The sequence below is a fragment of the Coregonus clupeaformis genome, chromosome 27, assembly GCF_020615455.1.
Source record: "Coregonus clupeaformis isolate EN_2021a chromosome 27, ASM2061545v1, whole genome shotgun sequence".
In the NCBI taxonomy this organism is placed as follows: domain Eukaryota; kingdom Metazoa; phylum Chordata; class Actinopteri; order Salmoniformes; family Salmonidae; genus Coregonus; species Coregonus clupeaformis.
The window spans coordinates 49,842,669-49,849,143 of record NC_059218.1 but is presented as its reverse complement, the minus strand read 5'-3'; the positions used below and the strand labels follow the sequence as shown (position 1 = coordinate 49,849,143).

The 6,475-nt window shown below is 51.6% G+C and overlaps 1 pseudogene; it reads left to right on the top strand.

Annotated features, from left to right (window-relative positions):
• Nucleotides 1-2,596: 2,596 nt before the first annotated feature.
• On the top strand, nt 2,597-4,220 carry LOC123482009 (annotated as a pseudogene).
• Nucleotides 4,221-6,475: the final 2,255 nt, after the last annotated feature.

Sequence of the window (6,475 nt, the reverse complement as noted above, 5' to 3'; positions counted from 1 at the left end):
TTGCACTCTTCTCCTCCCACCTTTCTCTCTCCCTCCTCTATCTCTCTTTCTCTCTCTCTCCCTCCTCTGTCTCTCTTTCTCTCTCTCTCGCGCGCACTTCTCCTCCCACCTCTCTCTCTCCCACCTCTCTCTCTCCCTCTTTCTCTCTCTCTCCGTCCTCTCTCTCTCTCTCTCTCCCTCTCTCTCTCACTCTCTCTCTCTCTACCTCTCTCCCTTGCGCTCTTCTCCTCACACACTCTCTCTCTATACCCTCCTCCCCTCTCCCCCCGCTCCTCTCTCTCTCCGTCCCTCATTCTCTCTCTCTTTCCTTCACCCTGCTGTGGCAGCCAATATAACGCCCCGTTAAACGTCTCTCTCTTTCTCTTCCGTCATCCCTTCATTCCTCCTTTCCTGTGACTTTCATCTCAGAACCCCCCACCTTCGCCCCCCTCTCCCTGTCCCCTCTTAGTCCCCCCGTCCTTGTTAACTTATGCTGTCAGCAAAGGATTTGACTCGGGATCCCATGGGATTCTGAAAGGTTCTAAAGGAGGTTCTGATTGATTCAGAGGGGTTCTAGAGTGATTCTAAAGTACACTACATGGTCAGAAATATGCGGACACCTGCATCTCGTTCCAAAATCATTGGCATTAATATAGAGTTGGTCCCCCCCTTTGCTGCTATAACAGCCTCCACTCTTCTGGGAAGGCTTTCCACTAGATGCTGGAACATTGCTGCGGGGATTTGCTTCCATTCAGCCACAAGAGCATTAGTGAGATTGGGCACTGATGTTGGGCAATTAAGGCTGCTCGCAGTCGGCGTTCCAATTCGTCCCAAAGGTGTTCGATGGGGTTGAGGTCAGGGCTCTGTGCAGGCCAGTCAAGTTCTTCCACACCGATCTCAACAAACCATTTCTGTATGGACCTTGCTTTGTGAACAGGGGCATTGTGATGCTGAAACAGGAAAGGGCCTGCCCCAAACTGTTGCCAAAAAGTTGGAAGCACAGAATCGTCTAGCATGTCATTGTATGCTGTAGCGTTAATATTTCCCTTCACTGGAACTAAGGAGCCTAGCCTGAACCATAAAAAACAGCCCCAGACCATTATTCCTCCTTCAACAAACTTTACAGTTGGCACTATGCATTGGGGCAGGTAGCGTTCTCCTGGCATCTGCCCAACCCAGAATCGTCCGTCGGACTGCCAGATGGTGAAGCGTGATTCATCACTCCAGAGAACACGTTTCCACTGCTCCAGAGTCCAATGGCGGCGAGCTTTACACTACTCCAGCCGACGCTTGGCATTGCGCATGGTGATCTTAGGCTTGTGTGCGGCTGCTCGGCCATGGAAACCCATTTCATGAAGCTCCCAACTAACAGTTATTGTGCTGACGTTGCTTCCAGAGGCAGTTTGGAACTCAGAAGTGAGTGTTGCAATCGAGGACAGACCATTTTTACGCGCTACGCGCTTCAGCAATCGGAGGTCCCGTTCTATGACTTTGTGTGGCCTACCACTTCGCAGCTGAGCCGTTGTTGCTCCTAGACGTTTCCACTTCACAATAACAGCACTTACAGTTGACCGGGGCAGCTCTAGCAGGGCAGACATTTGACTAACTGACTTGTTAGAAAGACATCCTATGACGGTGCCACATTGAAAGTCGCTGAGCTCTTCAGTAAGGCCATTCTACTACCAATGTTTGTCTATGAAGATTGCATGGCTGCGTGCTCGACTTTATACACCTGTCAGCAACGGGTGTGTCTGAAATAGCAGAATCCACTAATTTGAAGGGGTGTCCACATACTTTTGGCCATGTAGTGTAGTTCCAAGAGGTTCTGAGGTGTTATAGAGGCTGTGTCCCTCTACACGAGATGAATGACCTGAACCAGTCAGCCAATCAGGTCCGTCCATTACAGGAGACAATCTGCAGAACAACAACACGAGGTCATGATCCTGAGACGTGTTCCTGCTGGTCCGATGACAGTTTTCATCACCACACACACACACACACACACACACACACACTGTGAACGTTTGAATAAGAATGCAGAATGTTTGAATAAGGATGCTGGTTATTAGGTTAATTGGGATTTGTCCCAAATGGCACCCCTTTCCCTATATAGTGCACTACTTTTTTTTGACCATGGACCATAGGATGCTACTTACGACACAGCCTTTGAAAGGCCCCTGAAAGCAACTAGAGAAATGTTATTAAAGAGCATAGCGGGTACGAGAGATAAGGAGAGAGAGAGGGAAGGAGAGAGAGAAGGAAGGTAAGGCGGAAGGAGAAAGAAGGAGAGAGAGAGAAGGAGTGGGAGAAGGGGAGAGAGAAGGAGAGGGAGAAGGAGAGGGAAGGAGAGAGGGAAGGAGGAAGGGATGGAGAAAGGGTTGGAGAGAGGGAGAGAGGGAAGGAGAGAGGGAAGGAGAGAGGGAAGGAGAGAGAAGGAGAGGGAGAAGGAGAGAAGGAAGGAGAGAGAAAAGGAGAGAGGGAAGAAGGGGTGGAGAAAGGGATGGAGAGAGGGAAGGAGAGGAGGAAGAAGGAGAGAGAAGGAGAGGGAGAAGGAGAGAGGGAAGGAGAGAGAGAAGGAGAGAGAAGAAGAGAGGGAAGGAGAAGGAGAGGGAGAAGGAGAGATGGAAGGAGGGAGAAGGAGAGAGGGAAGGAGAGGGAGAAGGACAGAGAGAAGGACAGAGAGAAGGACAGAGAGAAGGACAGAGAGAAGGACAGAGAGAAGGGGAGAAAGGGAGAAGGAGCGAGAGAAGGAGAAGGAGAGAGGGAAGGAGAGGGAGAACGAGAGGGAGAAGGAGAGAGAGAAGGAGAGATGGAAGGAGGGAGAAGGAGAGAGAGAAGGAAAGGGAGAAGAAGTGAGGGAATGAGAGGGAGAAGGACAGAGAGAAGGACAGAGAGAAGGACAGAGAGAAGGACAGAGAGAAGGACAGAGGAGGAGAAAGGGAGAAGGAGCGAGAGAAGGAGAAGGAGAGAGGGAAGGAGAGGGAGAACGAGAGGGAGAAGGAGAGAGAGAAGGAGAGAGAGAAGGAGAGAGGAAAGGAGAGGGAGAGGGAAGGAGAGAGGGAAGGAGAGAGGGAAGGAGAGAGGGAAGGAGAGGGAGAAGGGGAGAGAAGAAGAGAGGGAAGGAGAAGGAGAGGGAGAAGGAGAGATGGAAGGAGGGGGAAGGAGAGAGAGAAGGAGACAAAGAAGGAGAGAGTGAAGGAAAGGGAGAAGAAGTGAGGGAATGAGAGGGAGAAGGACAGAGAGAAGGACAGAGAGAAGGACAGAGAGAAGGACAGAGAGAAGGGGAGAGAGGGAGAAGGAGCGAGAGAAGGAGAAGGAGAGAGGGAAGGAGAGGGAGAACGAGAGGGAGAAGGAGAGAGAGGAGTGAGAGAAGGAGAGAGGAAAGGAGGAGGAGAGAGAAGGAGAGAGGGAAGGAGAGAGGGAAGGAGAGAGGGAAGGAGAGGGAGAACGAGAGGGAGAAGGGGAGAGAGAGAAGGGGAGAGAGAAGGAGAGGGAGAAGGAGAAAGGGTTGGAGATTGGGAAGGAGAGGGAGAAGGAGAGAGAGAAAGAGAGAGAAGGAGAGAGAGAAGGAGAGAGAGAAGGAGAGAGAGAAGGAGAGAGGGAAGGAGAGAGAGAAGGAGAGACGGAAGGAGAAATAAGGAGAGAGAGAGGAGAAGGAGAAGGGGAGAGAGAAAAAGAGGGAGAAGGAGAGGGAGAAGGAGAAGGGGAGAGAGAAAAAGAGGGAGAAGGAGAGGGAGAGGGAGAGGGAGAAGGGGAGAGAGAAGGAGAGGGAGAAGGGGAGAGAGAGAAGGAGAGAGAGAGGGAGAAGGAGAGAGAGAAGGAGAAAGGGATGGAGAAATGGTTGGAGATTGGGAAGGAGAGGGAGAAGGAGATAGAGAAGGAGAGAGGGAAGGAGAGACAGAAGGAGAAATAAGGAGTGAGAGAGAGAAGGAGAGGGAGAAGGGGATAGAGAAAAAGAGGGAGAGGGAGAAGGGGAGAGAGAAAAAGAGGGAGAAGGAGAGGAAGAAGGGGAGAGAGAAGGAGAGGGAGAAGGGGAGAGAGAAGGAGAGGGAGAAGGGGAGAGAGAGAAGGAGAGGGAGAGGGAGAAGGAGAGAGAGAAGGAGAAAGGGATGGAGAAAGGGTTGGAGATTGGGAAGGAGAGGGAGAAGGAGATAGGGAAGGAGAGAGGGAAGGAGAGAGGGAAGGAGAGAGGGAAGGAGAGAGAGAAGGAGAGAGAGAATGAGAGAGGGAAGGAGAGAGAGAAGGAGAGACTGAAGGAGGAAAATGAGAGAGAGAGAGAGAGAGAGAGAGAGGGAGAAGGAGAGGGAGTGGGAGAAGGAGAGGGAGAAGGGGAGGGAGAAGGAGAGGGAGAAGGGGAGAGAGAAAAAGAGGGAGAAGGAGAGGGAGAAGGAGAGGGAGAAGGGGAGAGAGAAGGGGAGAGAAGGGGAGAGAGAAGGGGAGAGAGAAGGAGAGGGAGAAGGAGAGGGAGAAGGAGAGGGAGAAGGAGAAAGAGAAGGAGAGAGGGAAGGAAAGGGAGGAGAGAGAGAAGGAGAGAGAGAGAGGGAGAAGGAGATGGAGAAGGATAGAGGGAAGGAGAGGGAGAAGGAGAAAGATGGAGACAGAGAAGGAGAGAGAGAAGGACAGAGAGAAGGAGAGAGAGAAGGAGAGAGAAGGAGAGAGAGAAGGAGAGAGGGAAGGAGAGGGAGAAGGAGAGAAAGAAGGAGAGAGGGAAGGAGAGCGAGACGGAGAGAGAAGAAGAGAGGGAAGGAGAGAGAAGAAGGAGGGGAGAACGTGAGATGGAAGGAGACAGAGAAGGAGACAGAGAAGGAGAGAGGGAAAGAGAGGGAAGGAGAGGGAGAAGGAGAAAGATGGAGACAGAGAAGGAGAGAGAGAAGGACAGAGAGAAGGAGAGAGAGAAGGAGAGAGAAGGAGAGAGGGAAGGAGAGGGAGAAGGAGAGAAAGAAGGAGAGAGGGAAGGAGAGCGAGAAGGAGAGACGGAAGGAGAAAGAGGAGAGAGAGGAGAGAGTGAATGAGAGAGAGAAGGAGAGGGAGAAGGAGAGAGGGAAGGAGAGAGAAGAAGAGAGGGAAGGAGTGAGAGAAGGAGAGGGAGAAGGAGAGAGAAGGAGAGAGAGAAGGAGACAGAAGGAGAGAGGGAAGGATAGGGAGAAGGAGAGGGAGCAGGAGAGAGGGAAGGATAGGGAGAAGGAGAAAGGGAGAAGGAGAGAGGGAAGGAGAGAGAGAAGGAGAGGGAGAAGGAGAGAGGGAAGGAGAGAGAAGAAGAGAGGGAAGGAGAGAGAAGAAGGAGAGGGAGAACGTGAGATGGAAGGAGACAGAGAAGGAGACAGAGAAGGAGAGAGGGAAGGAGAGGGAGAAGGAGAGAGGGAAGGATAGGGAGAAGGAGAGGGAGAAGAGAGAGAAGGAGAGAGAGAAGGAGAGAGAGAAGGAGAGGGAGAAGGAGAGATGGAAGGAGAGAGAAGGAGAGAGAGACAGAGAGAAGGAGAGAGAGAATGAGAGGGAGAAGGAGAGAGGGCAGGAGAGACTGAATGAGAGAGAGAAGGAGAGAGCGAAGGAGAGAGGGAAGGAGAAGGAGAGGGAGAAGGAGAGAGAAAATTAGAGAGGGAAGGAGAGGGAGAAAGGGAGAGAGAAGGAGAGGGAGAAGGAGAGAGGGCAGGAGAGATGGAATGAGAGAGAGAAGGAGAGAGAGAAGGAGAGAGGGAAGGAGAAGGAGAAGGAGAGGGAGAAGGAGAGAGATGGAAGGAGAGGAAGAAGGAGTGGGAGAAGGAGAGAGAAGGAGAGAGGGAAGGAGAGGGAGAAGGAGAGAGAGAATGAGAGAGGGAAGGAGAGAGGGAGATGGAAGGAGAGAGACGGAGAGAGAGAAGGAGAGGGAGAAGGAGAGAGCGAAGGAGAGAGGGTAGAAGAGGCGGAATGAGAGAGAGAAGGAGAGAGAAAAGGAGAGAGGGAAGGAGAGGGAGAAGGGGAGAGAGAAGGAGAAAGAGAAGGAGGGGGAGAGGGAGAAGGAGAGAGGGATGGAGAAAGGGTTGGAGAGGGAGAAGGAGAGGGAGAAGGAGAGTGAGAAGGAGAGGGAGAAGGAGAGAGGGAAGGAGAGGGAGAAGGAGAGAGGGATGGAGAGAGAGAAGGTGAGAGGGGAGGAGAGAGGAGAGACGGAATGAGAGAGAGGAGAGAGAGAAGGCGAGAGGGAAGGAAAGAGAGAAGGAGAGACAGACGATGAATTATAAAGAATTATAAATTTAAAGAAAACAATAAGAAAGAAGAGAAAATGTGTACGTCCCAAATGACCCCCTATTCCCTATGGGAGTTGGTCAACAGTAGTGCACTACATAGGGAATAAGATGCCATTGGAGATCCAGCCCATGTGTATAATTTAGCTTTCTAAATAGAACGCTTCTGCTGTTCTTCTCTCTCTCTCTCTCTCTCTCTCTCTCTCTCTCTCTCTCTCTCTCTCTCTCTCTCTCTCTCTCTCTCTCTCTCTCTCTACCTCTCTCTCTCCTCTCTCTCT